Here is a 17,680-nt window from a genome sequence, read left to right as displayed (position 1 = left end):
ATTGCTGTTGTCATTTTATTAGTGTTATCATTATCATTATTAGTTTCTTCTTTTCTGTTCTATTAAACCATTCTTATCTCAACCCACGGGTTTTGCTTCTTCTCCCGATTTTCTCCCCCATCCCACTGGGTGGGGGGGAGTGAGTGAGCGGCTGCGTGGTGTTTAGTTGCTGGCTGGGGTTAAACCACGACAGTCCTTCAATACATTTGAAGACATCTCAACCCTGCCCATTTCCCACCCGAGGGCACACGGGTCCCGGTGTGTTGGTCTATCCCCGTGCCGTGCCCTCGGTGGTACTTTTTGAGCCGGCTTGTCTTATCAGGGATATTTATTGAATATGAACGTCCACACACAGCCTCGCGGCGTGACCGCATCCCCAGGCATCCCCACTGGCAGAGCCCTGCGAAGGCCTCACGGGAACCTCCTCTTACAGGGGAGCATGGCGAGAGCCCTCTCCATGGGCACGTCGGGGAAGGAGCCCAAACAGACCGGCAAAGCTTTCCCAAACAAACGCGGACCTGCCCGAAGCTGCCACCTGCCCCTTGCTACCACGGCCCCGGACCCCACCGAACCGGAAAGGATAAGCGGTCCCGGCCGGTGCGGCGGCAGGCTGAGCCCGCTGGCAGTGCCGGTAGAGAAGCACCACCCGCCTCACCCCCTCCTGAGGAGAGGGCACCGGCCCCGGCCCCGGCCCCGGCCCCACCGCGCTGGCACTCGGGTTCCCTGACCTCCACCCCCGCGCGGCCCCGTTGGTTTCGTCCTGTCGCCCCTCTCCCCCGCCGCCCGCGCCGCCCCGCCCCTCGCGTTGCCGCGGTGACGGGGGAGACGCGCCGCCTGCCCGCCGCCGCGCCTGGCCCCGCCCCCTCTGTGCTGCCCGATGACGCAGCTGCGCTGAAGCGTGGGGATTCCGCCGGATTACCCGGCGTGCCCCGCGGCAAAATGGCGGCCTGAAGCAAGAGCGTGGGGCAGGGCCGAGCGGGGGCAAAGTTTGGGGCGGGCCTGAGGCGGGGCCGAACCGGGGCAGAACCGGCCGCAAAGTCACTGGGACCCTGGGCGGAGCCGAGCCCGACCGGGTCAGAGCCGGGCTGGGGCCCCGGGGGCGGGGAGCGGGGAAGGCGACCGGCTGGGGACCGAGCCGGGCCCGGGCGGGGCCCCCCGCGCCCCCGGGCCTCGCCGACCTTCCCGGGCGAGCTTCGGGCCGGCGTCCTGCGAGTGGGGGGCTCTCCCTGTCCCTGTGTGTGGCCCGGGGCCGGGAGGAGGTCCCCCGAGGACAGCGGGTCCGGGCGGGTCGCACCGTGGGCGGGGAGAGTCAGCCAGGCGGGGTGAGCGGCAGATGAGGGCCGGGTGCGGGAGGGCGATGGGGTCGCAGCCTCGGCCCCGGGGAAGGGGCCGTCCCCGTGGGGGAGGGCGGTGGTGCCACCGCCTCGGCCATCAGGGCGTTAGGGAGCAGAGCAGGCATGGAAGCACAGGCCGAACCAGGTCCATGCAGGGTGTAGCCTTGTCTGGGTGATGGAGAGCTAGGTGGTGTGGGGGATGAGAAAGCAGTATCTGTGCAGGGAGCATTGCTGGAGTGGGAGCTGCAAAGTGGAACAAGTCTGGGCCAGCGTGTGTGTAGAACCAGAGTATAACTGACAGAGGCAGAGATGGAAGGGAAGGAGCAGCACTCCCCTGGTGCCAAACCTGGCAGGGGGGAATGGGAAATTCTCTACCAGCCTGTACACCCTCTTTAGTGCAAGGGATGCTTCCCACTGTAGAATTGGTGAGCAGCCCCTGGGAACATGGGAAGACTTTAAAGAAAAACAGGTGAACAATAAATACTGAACTGCATCTGGCTCTGGGCTTGAGCACACTGTGTGGAGCAGAGTAAAAGATTGAGTGCTAATAAACGGATTTTTAGATGGTCAGGAGATTGCATTGATAGGCATCAGGGTGTGGAAATGATATGCAAGTCTGGCAAGGCTGAGAATGACCTAGATCTGAGAGATGCCAGGTGGAGGTTGTCTGCTGAAAAGGATCATCCATCAAATATAGATAGTTCTATGCCAGTGAAATCTTTTCAGAGGTATGCATCTCTTTTACAGATTCAGAGAAGGAACTGGGATAAAGGGCCTACATAAAAGGAAGCAATGAATCCTTGTTGAAGCATCAGACAGCAGGTAAGAAAGCCAGGAATGAGCTGATGCTGAGTCAAACTGTGTTCTTTTGGTCCCACTACTTAAATTTTTTGAGAATATATGAACCACATACCTGAAAAACTGTCCCTCTCTGTGGTGTTCTCTGCATCATAGTAGGCCTATATTGCTTGAATTGAGAGGCCAGGGTTGCCAATGAAATGGGAGTGACCCTGAAAAATTCATTAAGAGCTCCTGGGAAGAAAAGTTCAATTAAAGATGTACGCCAGTGCACTTTACACACCATCCAGAGAAGCAGTCTAAAGTCTGTTCTGTCAGTGCTGAAGTAGCTGTGCTCTGTGTGTAATCACAAGAGGTCTACCCAGCCAGAATCTCAATAAAATCCTTTCTGATGATCCTGCTTTTGCGATAATTGCAATGCCAAAGTTAGGTAATTCTAGTGAACCTCTGTTCTGTTAGGTTATTTCTTCCACCACGTTGTTTTTTCCACCCATATTTTGGCTGATCCCCTGATGGGTGGTACAGGTGTACCGCTGGCTTTTCTGTCTTCTCCTGAACAAACTGTTGAGATCCAGTTTAGAGGGGCAGCTGTTTGGTACCCAGCAGCTGGTCCTTTGATCATACCTTTCAGTTACTTGTCAAATCACTTTTAGTACAGCTCCTTTCTTCACGTCTTAGTGAATCGCTGCAGAAAGGTTATGTATCCCAATAGTACATTGCATACAGTGTGTTTCAGCTTCTGGATGTTAAATCAGCATTTAAGCTAGCACGTCTTAGCTGTGGTATCAGGAGCTTTTGGCTTTTCATTCCTTCCCAGGCACCCAGTGCTCTTGAAATCATAGGAATGCATTTCAGCAGGGCCAGCGGAGTTCTAAAGTGCAGACCATGGCTATCTTCATCTTAATATTAACATTAACAAAGCATTGGGTCAGAAGGGGATGAGTTACGTGCCAAGACCTGTTGCCTCCTCAGACCAGCTTTCTGAACCAAAGATGACCTTGCATTCTTCTCCGATCTGTTTCAAGTCATTTGTTGGCTGCTGCTAAGTCACTTGCTTTGCAGCCTTCAAACCCTGAATTCTTATCTCTGCCATCCACTCTAAATACAATCACATGGCATAGTATGTAGGGGAACTAGATTATAGCTTTGAAAGAGGTATAGTCCTTTGCAGGTCTGCCCCCTTTTTGTCCTGGAGCAGTACAAATAGTCAGATGGGACGAGTGATTTTTGGTCCACATGCTGATGTGAATGGTACCAGAGCTGGCTTGGAGAAGGGATTTGTGGCAGCTGGTGTGGCATATAAAGTGCTTTTAAAAAGGTGAAGAAAGCCAAGCTGTTTGAACAATAGCAAAGTAAACAAGTTTCAGTAAAATGTGACTGGGTAGTTGTTTGAAATAGGCTTGATGCTTGTGAGTCCTAGAGGCTGATGATTTTTCTGAAGGTGAGCTCCCTAACCTGTTAAAATGTCTGCTGTGTTTTATGGAGGATCCACTGAAAACTAGACTCTCTGAGATTTCCATGTGTCACCACATCTACAGTGTAGTCCCAAGAAATAGTTCTGGAGGTTAGATTGTAGTGAATTAACCGTGTTGTGTACTTGCTAACAAGGGCTTTGCTTTTACAGCACGGTGTGACAAGAATAATGTAGTAACTAATTATTATTAGCTAATAACCCTCTGCCTTTCATGTTGCTGGGAGAAATACAACATGTAGGGATCTCAAATGAGCCTACATGTGATACAGACTGAGGGCAGGATTCCTCTGCTCAGAAATGAGGGTCTGGCTTGACACATTTTTGACTCATCTCTGCTCTTTTGTCTGGGGTTGTCAGGAACTGGAATTGTCATAATAGAACAGATTTTCTTGGCTGTTTGACTTGATTGATGCTTTGAGAGTGAATTTAAGGTCCTGAAGCTGGGTATGTTCATCTCCTTGCTTGAAGGCTTTGGTTGGGAAGATATCCCCTTTTCATATGACACCTTGAGCTATGGAGAGAGTGAGTGCTTGTGGCATTTGTGCTAGCTGTGTGTATTTCAAGTCACTTGTAACTGGGTAAATATGATCCTCTCTGAAATTCATTTTACACAGGACTGCAAAGGAACTATGTGCGTAATCTATGCAAACAGGGCTAATGCCTTGGGGCATGAAATTGTCCATCCTGTTTCCCTGCCAGTTCCCCTACCCGAGGGCTTTTCCTTAGATCTAGATTGGCTGGGTCTGTAACTGTAGTAGGAAGAATGTTACTTTTTAAAATTGAAGTACCTTTACAGCTGGTTGGAGGGGAAGGATGAGCCTGCAGTCAGAATTCTGAACTGCAACGTAGGATACCTAACTTCTGCCACAGATTTATTGTGTGAATATGTTCAGTTCATTACTGTTTCTTGCTCTCCGTTCTTTGGTTGCAAAATATAATTAATGCCCATCTTATTGGGGATTTGAGGAAGAGTCTGTAAGAGTCTATAAGATACTTAGATACTGTGGCATTGAATGCTTTAGTAAAGCTCAGTGGAGGAGATGAAAAGCCATGACTTCAAAATGAAGCAGACCCCTGTGTGATCCACTGTCCTGCATATTCTGTAGCATGGTGAAATTGCTGTAGAGTGCAAGTCAGGCCCTGCCTTGTTTAAGGCAAGTGGGCACTCTGAGACATGTTCCCCACCCCCCCCACCCCCCGCCTCTTTTTTTCCCTTCCCAGGAGCTGTTTGCTTGTTTCCACAGCTTGTAATGCCTTATCTGGCTGAATCTTTTTGACTTAAATTAATCTTTTCTCTTTTTTGCTCCCTTGTTTGTTCCAGACTTGGAAATTGTTCTCTTCATTGTCAGGTTGTTAATGTATGGTCTTATTGCTAATATGCTCAGAGAGGGCCAAAAGCAGCAGCTTGCAGGCTGTCTCATGTTTGGAATGACATGAGCCACCCTCTCTGGAGTGCCCTCCTGGGAGCTGTGCTTAGGAAGGAAATGGCGTGGAAGGCCATGTAGGACTGTGAGAATAGCATTGCAATGGTTGGAATGCAGGATAAGCATCACTTGGGTGGGCTCAGTTTTCCTCTGCTTTTCAACAATGCTGGGTGCCAAGCCTGAGGAAGACTGCTATGCAGAGGTGAAGGAGCTGGAATGTATTCTTCGGTTGGGGTGAATGCAATTCAGTGAAACAGATAGGCATCAAACTGAATAATCATTTTGAAGTATTTTCACATGACGTCTAATCTGTGGAAATTCACTACCACATAATAGCACCGAGGCTAAGAGCTGAGCGGGATTCAGAAAAGATCAAGCACTTACGGGTGGAAATGTTCAGACTTGCTTTAGCTAAAGAACTCATTCTAGAAGGTGTATCTTTCAGTCATAACCCAATCTCTTAACAGGTAAAGGTTTAAAGAAAGGGCAGTTTGTTCCATAATTGTCCACTGAGGCTTCTTGCTCCATCTTCTAAACCACCTTGTATTGGCCTGGGTCAGAGGCAAGGTATTGAATCACACTTACTCGCTATGTTAGGTTGCCCACTAACCTTTCTTTTTGTGATAACTGCATTAGGAAAAAAAACCCACCAACCAAAAAACAAACCCACAGAGCACTCGAGCTGCTCTGATTAGGCCTGGTAGTTGAGGATTTTAAGCTGGTGGAGAGCAGGGTTCTTGGAAAGATAGTGCAGTCCATAGATGAGGTCTGTCGCATTTGTGAATGTGAAGACATGTATTGTCTCTTCCCGCCAAGTGGTCAGGCAAAGCTCTTTGTGTTCCTTGCCTTTGCTTGTTAGAGGGAAAAGAATGTGTGGAGTTTGGCCTCTCCACGTTGCAGTCTTGTAGTGGACTTTAGTCTGGAAGGTGGCTGAAAGGAAGGGCTTTAAGGCTGTTCAAGTGAGATCTGGCATGTTGTAGCATAAGCCTCAATGTACTAGTGTCTGGGAAGACACAGTCTGTGTCTTGTGCTCATGTCCAATCTGTGTTGAGGATCAAGAGAACCATCAGTGCTGCTTGGTCAAGTAGGCATAAATTTGGTTTGATGGATAGGCTAATAAAGGTAAGTGGCAGTAGTATGGAGATATGTATAAAAAGGTGTGTGTTTGTCATGTTTGCCTAAATGCAAGGGGAACTCCTGAAGAAAAGAGGGGGATTTTCAGAGCTAGGAGCAGGTCATGCAAACCTTGAGATCCCTGTATGGATACCCTCCCTATGGGCTGTTCTGGGAACAACATGTGCTTTAGGGTACAACATAACCCTGTCGTGGCAGGTGTAACGGCTGTGCATAAAGGGTTACTGACTTTCACAGAAGTTTTGTGATGCTGAGAAAGTGAAATGGGTCAGGATTGGAAAGTAAGGTTTTCTGTGGTTTTTAGGCACAGAGGATCTGACCTGCTGCTAGTGGCTAGAGAGAACTGGTTTAAATTTCTGATTTCTAGGGGTCAGCAAATTCAGCAGTCAGTGTCTGCTATGTCTTTGGTTGAGTTCTATATTTGTGTTTTGGCTCTGCGATAAAGCTGGTTTTGGCAATGTTGTAGGAGTCATAACTGGATTTTCTTACTCTTGTGTTTGAAGTCTCAGTTGTCTAGTTGCATTAATGTAACGCTCATGCATGAATGGTTCTGAAATCAAAAGGGACAGATGAGGTAGTTTCTCTAACCATTGGGGAATTATACTTAGGCTCATAAAAAGCCTTAGGCGAGTTTTACTTTTTAGCATTTGTTTCAAGAGAGTATAAGTTATTTTCCTGAGATAATAATTAGATAATCGTTGTGGCAGTAAGGTTTTTGACCGTTATTTTAGCATATGCTACTCAGGGTAACTGCATTTAGACCTGCGTGTATCTTGCTGCACAAGCTCTATACGATTCCCAAAGATGCCTTGCTTCATTGTCTCCTAAATGAGGTTTCATACTGCAGCTTTGCTGTTCATTAGTGAGGACTCTGCTGCTGCCCAATGGGAAGGTTAAAAATATTCTAGGGAGATGACTTGAAATCTGGTCTATCTCACATAACTGAAATGTGATTGCAGTTAATTCTACTGTTCTGTTTTTTCTTGTGTGTTCTTATTTATCATTTTTTCCTTATTGAGAACTCTTCCCCCTTCCCTTTTAGCTGTGGGAGATCTGTACCCAGTGTATTGTGTGCACAGCCCTTTCAAATGGGGGAAAAGAAAATAATGGAAAATGACAGGATATTTGTTTAAAATTAGAGTTGCTTTAAGTAACCTTTCTTGAGAATGGACTTCAAGTTCACATCCTACCTTTAAGTGGTTTCATTTTTCTGCGAAGAAAGTGTCTCATGCGCTAAAGTATGCAAAATACATTTCTTGAACTTTTAGAATTGAATTTCTAAGCATTGCTTGCAGTATGGTTAGGTAAATACTAGGAAATGAAAACTTTGCTCAGAAGGATTTTCTCAGATAACCGTATTTTGCTAGCAATGCGCTCTGTTAGTAGATGTCTGTGTAGGCACTCAATCTGATTTCTAGGGCTAGTACGGAGTGTCATTTTTGGGAAGCTTCTCTTACCAGGGTGGATTGATTCCTGAAAGCAAATCACCCTTGCTGGGCTGCAGAATTTCTGTACAGTCTGCTTATAAGTGTATCCATTTTTCCTTGATTAGATGATGTCTTTGTAAATAGGTCCCCAGGTGTATCTGAAATGGCTATAACAGAATTCAATGTCGTCAAGGCTTCAGCTGGATGGGGAGAGCTGTATTACTATGCAGCTCCAGAGATGATTTACTACCCAACTGACAACTTGCAATATAAACATTAGTCCAAGCATGATCTTGTCCCCAAACCCCGCCTACGCAGGGAGCCAGGAGTCTTCCTGCCACGCGCCATAAATCGTTTATGGTTTGCTCATGCCTGTACATTTGAAAAACAGCTGTGTATTGGGGATTAGCAGTTTGCAGAAGGCCCGTGCGGGGCTAAATTAGGGTCTCTTGCCCTGGTGGTGAATACCGGTATTGGAATAGCAGGAGTGCTTCTCTGCAGTGGAAGGCAATTTACTCTGGGAATGGGGGATGGTTGCAGGGTATCTGTGAGGGTACAGCAGCCAGGGGAGAGTGTTGGATTGCAGTGCTCCAATTTGAGCTAAGATGCCTGATTGATAGCTGCCCAGCATGGTGGGGGATTGAACAATTTATTGTTAGATGCATGGGTTTTTAATTTTATTTATATATTTATTATTTCTATATATTTTACATGTGTGTATATATATACACATACAAAATGCAAGCAGACTACTTCTGCCTCTTAGGAGCTGAAGGATGATAGAGTTTTTGGATCTTTTTTTTTACAGTGTGAAGAGTGGTTTCCCTTTTGCTAGTCCATGGTAGTTGAATCAAATTATATACAAGGCTGTCTGGGGCTTCACAACTAATTTTCAGCTCTTATAAGAAGTTTTACTGTGTCACTTGGATTTGTTACAGCTTTGCAACTTCAAGTCCCAAAGTAAAACTATTTTTATGCTGGCTGCGATAATTTAAATTACCTTCTGGAGCTTCTAATGACTAACTTGTGTTTATGGTGAAGCCTCCCATTTGTCCAAACCCTGGAAGCACAATCTGTTTGATAACTCTAAATGTATTGATGCTTTTACATCAATGTTGAGTACATCAGAGCCTGAAGTCAGTTGGTGCCTTCAGGTCTTTCTGTAGTAAAGAGAACATGCAGATTTTGCTGTACAAATGAGACTAGACAGTACAGTTCAGATGCCTCCTATGTGCTGGCTGAAGGACCAGCTGCTGAATAAAGCAGATATAAGTAGATCATTTTTAGCTGGGTTGGTGTCTCCATCAACAAATCCTTTCTCTGGTGGGTTGAGTAAGAATGTGGGTGGAATGTGTCAGCAAGGTGCCCTCTTCTAGATGCATCAGCTGAACACAAGTGCTTCCAGACTGTACCATGAGCTTCCATGGGGCCATGGGCAAAGCCAGTGGGCTCTGGGTGAAGCAGGTGACTTGTTTCCAAAATGACACAGTTAGAAAGGTTCTTATTATTTTGTTGAAGCTGCTGCACAGGTGTCCCTCTGAAATAAAAATGTTTTCCTGGAGCTTCCTGCTCTGCTCTCCTCTGTCATAGCTTTGGGGAGAGTAGCTGGAAGGGCCCATCCTAGGCTTGTTTGAGCCTAGGAGTTGCCTCCATTTTTCTTACTCCTTTTGGTGAAAGGCTGTATAGTCTGTTTGATTCTTTGTGCTTTGCTGAGATGGAGGCCAGATAGCACCAAATATGTTTGTGGCTGTTTGTGTGGGCATTTGAGATTTGGAAGGCACCTGCTAATGAGTTGTAGGTCATTTCATGTCAGATTGGCTAAGTTTCCATCAGGCTGGTTTGTTGCAGCAATGCATATGGACTATGTATGTTTGGGGATCCCTATTATCTCTCTCGGATGGAGAGGGCTTTCCTCCTGTTTGCTGCCTCCTCTCTCACCACAAGAAAAAAATAATCATCTGATTCTGGAGAGCTGTTAACCTCCAGACTGAATTAGATGTTTTGCTGTTGCTTATATAGACTTTCCAGATACATACAGAGGTTAGAGAGGGGTGTGGGTATGTGATCGTATTTCAAGCTTTCCCTCCTTTTCCTTGTTTTTGATGCTGCTGTTGAAATTCATGCTTCCCTTTTCCTAGGAACTGGTGTGAAGGGAATTGCTGTCACAGAGCAAAGCTCAATCTGCTTGCCTCAAGGCCTTACCTCTCCAGCTTAGGACTTTGCCCGACTTCCATAGGTGGCAGTTTGTTTATGGGCTTACATTACCTGAATCTTCTGGGGTAGGTCCAAGGGGAACAATTCAGGGCAGTGGAAATCACAACTCAGAGACACTGCAATAGGGGAGGGAAGGAAAGAATACTTCACAGTGCAGTTAACTCTTCCCCTCCACACCCCCTCCTTTTTTCCCTGTTTCCTCACCTGCCCAGCTGTGTAGTAGGTTAGCAGTACGTGTCTGTTCTTATTCTTATGAAAGTAGACTTTGTTCTCTGAAGACTGCTAATCATGCCCCATGGGGGTGTAATCAGTTATAAGGTATTTAATACAGTGCAGGCGGGAACAGGCCGCCTGGCCTGGCTGGCAGATTGCAACACTACAATTATAAAGGGCCCCTTTCCCCCACTCACCCACCCACCGGTGGCAGGATGAGGGTTGTAACTTGAAACAGTATTAAGTCTATGAAAAATAAAGATGTAGTGGGGGAAGGGAGAGAAGAGGCTGAAGAGGCAGCTCTTATTCTGGGAAGTAGGCAGACCTACATTCTGCGAGAGTTGCAGCCATTGCAGGATGCACTGTTGAGACTTGTGGGAATTTGGGTGCTGTCACCATTGAAGTGGATTGCACAGGGATGGCCCTTGGCAACCTGTAGAGCAGCAGGGGCTTCTGTCCTCTCTGAAATGGGTTTTCTTGTGGCGGCTGGGGTTGGAGAGGTATGGAGTGGTTAGAAGTGGAGAAGCCCTTTCTCCTGCATGCAGTGATTTAGACACCTAATCTGTTTGGGTGCTTTTGTAAATCCTGCCAGGCTTCTATTTATATCTTTGGATATAAATCTATTGGTAAATCTGGCCTTTCATGCCTCTTTCTTCAAAGTACTGGAGCTAATGCAGCAGCTTACCTTACTGGCTTAGAAGGGAGTAGCTAGCTTGAGGCCTTGAATTTTAATGGGCATGGGAAAGTCTACTGGACCTCATCTGGTCTGTTCTTGTTAACCTAATACCAGACCATTCCCCTTAGCGAGGGCCTTGAAATGCGCATGTGGGGTGTGGAGCAGCTGGGCCACAGCCTTATAAATCATCCCTGCTCCGGCAGCTTGCTAGATGCATCGGCATGTTTCTGGAGCTTGTGGCTACACTGACCTTTTGCCTTCCAGGCTCCCCAGAGATTACAGCGTTTTAGCCCTTTGTGGGTGCTCTTTGAATTTGCTGACACTTTTGTGCAGTGACAGCATAGGGCTCCCTCTGTGTGTGTGCTTTTTGCTTCTTGGAAAGTAGAAGGGAATATGTCTTCTACCATATCTGTTTGTCATTTTTGCCTTATGAAATCCTGCTCCTTTCTGACATCCCTGTGCTTTGCTGAAGTTCAGAACCTACTCTGAAGCACAGCAGATAGAAGCTCTTTTTTTGGCAGCCTTTGGGATATTGGTGTAGATTCAAGTGGGATATATTCTTGCTACAGTGCTTGTGACAGTGTTGGCTCTCCTGCTTGAGAGAACACTGCCTATTAAGTCTCACAGTTGGCCCTTAGCTCTGGGCAATGGGTTTTTAGGAGTGGGTTGATATTTAGTTGTATTACACAAAGTAAGTGCAGATTCAGAATGTGGGGGGTTCACAATACAGCCTTCCTCTCGTGGACTTGAGAATGCTGCTGACAACTTCACCTCCTGATGCATCCTCATCTTTTTCATTTCAGAGTAACTTCATGTTTGGGAACTGTGAATTCTTTGGAAAGCTTTGTGTCCTGGTTTCAGCTGGGATAGAGTTAACTGTCTTCCTAGTAGCTGGTACAGTGCTATGTTTTGAGTTCAGTATGCGAAGAATGTTGATAACACTGATGTCTTCAGTTGTTGCTCAGTAGTGTTTAGACTAATGTCAAGGATTTTTCAGCTTCTCATGCCCAGCCAGCGAGAAAGCTGGAGGGGCACAAGAAGTTGGCACAGGACACAGCCAGGGCACCTGACCCAAACTGGCCAACGGGGTATTCCATACCATGGGACGTCCCATCTAGTACAGGAGCGGGGAAGTGGGGGCGGGGGAATCGCCGCTCGGGGGGACTGGCTGGGTGTCGGTCGGCGGGTGGTGAGCAATTGCACTGCGCATCATTTGTACATTCCAATCCTTTCATTATTACTGTTGTCATTTTATTAGTGTCATCATTATCATTATTAGTTTCTTCTTTTCTGTTCTATTAAACCGTTCTTATCTCAACCCACGGGTTTTGCTTCTTTTCCCGATTTTCTCCCCCATCCCACTGGGTGGGGGGGGGAGCGAGTGAGCGGCTGCATGGTGTTTAGTTGCTGGCTGGGGTTAAACCACGACACTTTGGGATTTGCAGGAGTGCTGCATGAAGGAGGAGTAGTGTTTTTTTCGAACTAGAGCATAGAGTCTGTTCGTGACTCTAAAATAGTGAGGTTCTGAGATGAGAGGTTACCTGATGTCTTGGGTTTTTGTACATTGAGTCTCTCTTCTCTTGATCACGTAAGTGACCAGGTGTCAATGCTGTAGGGGGAGAATAATGTACAATGAAGATCAGATCTGTTTCTGTGGGCAGTGGGGACAGTGTTTACAAAAGGATTTTTGGGTAATGAGTAAGTGTCTGCATCTCGGAGAAGCTGCTTGACTTAAGGTAGAGTGGTTTCCTGGGGGTGGAAAAAGGCCTGGATCCTTCCAAGCACCCCTGATGCCCAAAGTCAGCTTCTTATTCAGCTCTGCCCCCTCAGCTCAACAAGTCTCAGTGTTACGTTTGCCCTTTGTCTTATAGGAAAAGTCAGGGAAATTCCCTTCCCAGGCTGTTCCTGCCCTGGAACGTGGTTACTTCCCAGCCCTGGTGGTGGCTTTTCTCTTCCCCATGGCTTGTGTGCCCAGTTGATAACTCTCCTGCCTTGCTCTGTTTCTCTTGCCCCATGGCTTGGGAAGTTGCCTGGAGAACTCGAGGACTCTCCCACAAACGAGTTTAAGGCTGAAGCTGTTGTTGGGGTCCTGGCAGTGGCAGGGCTGGCATGCGTGGGGAGCGTGGCGGGTGTCAGCGTGGTGGGTGTGTGGGCTTGCTGCTTGTTTTCTTTCCCTGCCTGGTGAGGAATGCAGTGTGTTTGCCTTCCTTGGCCTGTGGTTGCAGCCACATTCCTGTACTGGGAGTCAGCACAGCAGCGGGCGGCGTGCTGTTCATGCCCCCTGGCTACATGCTTTCAGCTCCACATCAAAGGTGTGTTTAGTGTGTAGCTTGTGCCATTCCTGGCCACACCTGGTGGCCTGCAGGCATGCAGGAGGTGGAGCCTGGCTTGTTTGCAGATGGCATTCAGGGTTCAGACTTCTTGCTTGTGGAATGGCTGGAGCTGAGTCCATGCTAAACAACCCCAGGAATGCAGCGGGAGAGCTGAGCGGCACAGTCACTCCAGGGGCATGTCCTAGCAGCAATGTTTCCTTTATAGCTGCAGCAAAATAACTCATGCCTGCTCCTCCAAAGGAACTGGCTGTTTGCTTGGGTGTGTTGTAGGGTTTAATTTACACCGATAAGGCCAATTAAGGTTGGCTCATCCCCCTCTGCAGCCTGTGTGCTCTTGGCAATCAGTAGATGATGGGGTGGCTCATGCCATCAAGCTCTGCTCAGTACAAACTGTGCATGAGATGTTTGCCTGGAGATGGAATGGCTCTGGGATTTAACCTGCTCAAGAGTGCTTCCCCCAGTCAGTGCGTAAATGTTCTTACACATATGTGCTGCAGCCGAACTGCTCCAGCTTCTTCTGGAAAAGCTTCCTTTTTCTGGCTGGTACCTCAAGAGATGAGGACGGGAAGCTTGGTGAAGGATGGCAGATCAGGATGCAGATGCATTATTTTGGGATCCTTGACACGATGTCTGTGAGAAATGGTCACTAGTTTTCTATGCCCCTATCATGTAAGCCATCGTTGTCCTTGTTAGATAAGTCTTTCATTTGCCTAGCACAGGGAAATGTGGTCCCTTTTGGCAGTGTATCTGTAGCCCGTAGGTAAGGCTTGTGGAAAGAACAGCAGAGCATCTTCTGTGTCCTCATAAGCCCTGGGCTGTTCACTTCATTACCAGTTTGCTTTGATCTTTGGGACTTGCAGTTTCCCTTCTGGCAATTTCTAGCAGCCTGAAATTCTGTGACCTGCCAGTCATTTATATATTAAAGTTAGTCTTCTGCAGAAGACCTCCCTACTGCTATCTTAGACAATAGCAGGCATGAAAGAATTGGCTCTCAAGTGCTCTGGCTTTATAGGATAGTTTTTGCTTTTTAGCTGTTGCCACAGTCTCTGGATCAGTTGCTGCAGAGCTGCTGTTACCAGACTGATCTGTGCCACCCTCTCTCGAAGGATGTATCACTTTTCAAAGCAGGACCTCAATGATAGGTGATTAGGGGAATGTTACTTGTTGCAAAAGACTCTTACCATTGTGAAACCTTTGGAAATTATTCACATTGGGCTCTCTTGTCTCTTGATTTCATGTAAACTGTGCGTTTTATTTCAAGCTAGTTGCCACTGACTCTGTACCTGACTTTTGGGGCTTGGGTGTTGATGAGAAAGTGTGTTGCCTGAATCTTCGTTTTCCTTCCTCTGTTCTGCAGTGCCAAACTCAACAATATGGCCAGTGGCAATGTGAGGTGTAGCAAAATATAAGTGAGTCTAAAAATGGATTATGTGGAATGATATTGATAGAACATTTAAGTGTGTATGATCATTGGGTGTTTCAGCTTTGTTGTGCGATATAGGCTATGGCTGCAAAAATGGAGGTCTTGTTTAAGATTAAATGCTGCTTCTGCTGTTGCTTTCTGATTGCCAGCAAGGGAGTAAGGGAACTGGAATGAAATGGATGTGACATTGGCTAAGGAGAAAGGAGGGCTGATTCTTGGCCTTTTTCTTTCCTGTCAGTGAGTTTTAATATGTTGTGGAGAGAAAGTGACTAGTTCCTTGTTTTGGCTTCCCTGGTGGCCTTCAGGACAGTGTAGAAACTGAGTGTCTTGTGTAGGACAGGACTGTCTAGTCCCAAACACCTCTGCCGGGGAGATGTGATCCTCTGGCTACAGCAGTAACCCTCACCAAGTAGCTAGATCTCCCCCTGGTGGGACAGGGAGCAGAAAGCAGGGCGACGGCTGGACAGTAAAACTGGGAATTGGTCTGATTCTGGGGCACCTTGAGCCGGCAGCACAGCTGGTGTTTCTCCAGTTGAGACATTCCTTAGTCCAGAGTCACGGACTCTGTAGAGCTAAGCTCATGCAGCTGCATGAAGCTGAAGGCGTGAGCGAACAGCTTGCTGTTGGCGCTGAACACCTTATCTTTGCAACATCTGCCTGGCTATACACTGGCATTTGTCCATGGTCTTTGCCCTTAGATGACTGGTGAGCGGCTAGTTCTTAGAGTGGTTTAGTCTGACACTTGACCAAAAAAAAAAAAAAGTACCTGGAACATGTTGGTTTGCTTTCTTTAGGATATCTGGGGCCAGTCATCCTCTGCTCTCAGTTACAGCCCCTTTGAGGACAGGTGACTTTGCTTGCAGCTCAACTATCTCTCATTCCTAGCTTGCTCTCTGAAGAGCTGCATGGAGCTTACTTACAGGGGCTTTACAGGGAGGAGTCCTGTAGAGGTGAACAACTTGTCTTCACTGCTAAAAAGGAGATGTTTTTCCTTAACCTCAGAATAATTAACGGGCTTATGCTATCCCAAAGGATAACGGCAATAAAGACGAGGCATTTCAGTCTTACAAGAGCAATGCCAGGCAGGGGATGCAGCGCTAGTCTGGACAAGCTGACCTTGTGGTAAAACTGAAGTGTTGGGCCTTTGCTGCAATTGCCCCTTGAGACAATTTATGCTCATTATTAGCTCCAGCTGAAAAACAACACCGGTGCTAGCAATGATGACAAATGTGGATGGTTGATGAGAGCTCTGACTCTGCCTGGAGGAGGGGTTCTATCTGAGGGAAGAGCTGAAGCAACCCTGCTTGGTCTCAGGTGGGGCATCTGTGGTTATCCCCCCAAAGGGAGGAAGGTGAACCTAGGAGGTACAATACAGTATATACAGAAAGACAAGCAGTGCAGCGTGTGACTGCTGGTGACAGGCAGCCTCCTCACGTGCAGCCTGTAGGGCAGGGGGTGGAGGTGTGGGTCCCCTCTGCTGTGGTTAGGATCCTACTGTTAAAAGGACTGACAGGAGCCCAGGCGAATGGAGAGAGAAGAGCCATAGCCGGTTGCGTGCTTTATACAGGTCACCAATGAAAGATGGCTGGGTGGATCTGTTTGTTTTTCCTAAGCTGGATTAAACTGTGTTATATTTCTGTGACTGAACTCTCAGAATGAAATCTCTCAGCAGTTCAATGGTGCTGAAGACTAAGAGAATCATTAAAAAAAAAAATCTTAAAAAAAAAAATCCAACAAAAAACCCAAATGAGGCGAAGTGAGGCAGATTAACTACAGGGCCACACCACAAAAAAGAGATGCTCCAGGGTTACATTCTGCTTCAGGAGCCATGCTGCTCTATTGTTTACAGAGTTGAGACAAGTTTTGTGCCTGTTCCTGCCCTTGGCTCAGGCTCTGAATCTGCTAGGCCCAAAGCATGTTTTTGAAAGCCGTCTCCTTTCCTTGTTCTGCCTTTGTGGCCTGTTGAGACGACTACTGCCAGTGTGTAGGTGTGGGTGCTCTAACACTCCACATCGTGCCTGGGTGCAGAGGCTGAGTGGAAGTCGATGGGGAATACTTGATGTGGTCTGCAAAGTAAACAGTGGCTGTGGCTTGGGTTAAGTGGGAGGCATCTGTGCCTGGTAGGAATCCTGCTTTGCAAGGGAGACAGTAGCAACATCACTCGTAACCTCAGGGAAGGGAAAGCGGCAGGATGTGATCAGCTTTGGGAGAAGGCTGTGAACCCGTTTGTCTTTTCTCCCTGTGGCTGGATAGGTTTATTCCTCTAACACCACTTCTGTTTCTCTCACTGCTACACTGCTTTTCCCTGCCAGCTTATAACAAGCTATTGCTCGTTGTAGGTGGAGGGAGGATCAGGCGGCTTGGTTGAAAAATGACCCACTGCTATCCTCACACAATGCTGGAGTCTGTAATTTTACTTTGTTACGCTGACTGCTGTCTGTATTCAGTGCCGTAGAGATAATAAAATATTTCTGTGCTAGAAGATCTTCTCTGATGAATAGCACAGAGGATGGCTCAAGTTTCCATGGCAATGCTTCTGAATGTGCTTCTGTCACCAAAGAGGGACTTTCAGTTGATTAAGGTTTGAGGGTTTTGTCTGAGAAAGGGGATGGTGGTGAGACTGCATGTTAGTTTGTCTGCCTTTGGGTAGTGCCTCCAACTGATACATAATCTGGAGAAGGAGGAAGCTGACATTTGGCTAATGGCAGAGACGGACTGTGTCGTGCAAACTACAGCTGGACTCCTGGACATGCTTAACTGTTCAGCTACAGATGTGGCAGCACAATCACCCAACAGTTAAGCCAGTACCATTCTCTGCCTCTCACATCTGACCATCTGCTAGGGAAAAGCTAATTAAACCAAAACGATTCTTGCTGGGATTGAACCCCAGCAGCAGAGAGAATTGAGTATAGTACAAATATTGTTCTCCTACTACTGGATCAGGGTTGCTGCTTTACTTGTACTTATAAAGAATTGCAGGCTATTCAACTCAGTTGCTGTCAGGTAGGTGTTTAGCTCATGCACACTTTCTTTCTCTTTTCTATCCCCGATCACTCTTGTTTTAGGTAGAAGAAATAAGGCTGTGTCTTGCTGAATTTTCCTGCAGTTCCTTTCTTATGACAGCTGAGGCTGTTTTTCTTTAACATGGAATTACGTGCAAAAATAGTGCACAAAGCTGTTTTTTCTCCTAGTGCCTCAATTTCTTTACTTATGGAATGGAAGTTGTTCCT

General features: G+C 47.1%; 1 protein-coding gene across 6 annotated transcripts in view; it reads left to right on the top strand.

Annotated features, from left to right (window-relative positions):
- The first annotated feature begins 913 nt into the window (after positions 1-913).
- TJAP1 (tight junction associated protein 1) overlaps positions 914-17,680 on the top strand; it is a 40,634-nt gene continuing 23,867 nt past the window's right edge. For 4 of the 6 annotated variants that reach the window (XM_052805252.1, XM_052805251.1, XM_052805254.1 and 1 more), the window contains exons 1-2: positions 914-1,073; positions 2,082-2,156. The gene's annotated coding sequence lies outside the window, so the exon portion shown is untranslated. Of the gene's footprint in view, positions 1,074-1,115; positions 1,323-1,346; positions 1,804-2,081; positions 2,157-17,680 lie in introns of those variants that run through there. The other 2 variants (XM_052805249.1, XM_052805250.1) reach the window with 2 other exon arrangements.

The sequence above is a fragment of the Harpia harpyja genome, chromosome 13, assembly GCF_026419915.1.
Source record: "Harpia harpyja isolate bHarHar1 chromosome 13, bHarHar1 primary haplotype, whole genome shotgun sequence".
Classification (NCBI taxonomy): Eukaryota; Metazoa; Chordata; class Aves; order Accipitriformes; family Accipitridae; genus Harpia; species Harpia harpyja.
This window is presented reverse-complemented; position numbering and strand designations above follow the sequence as displayed.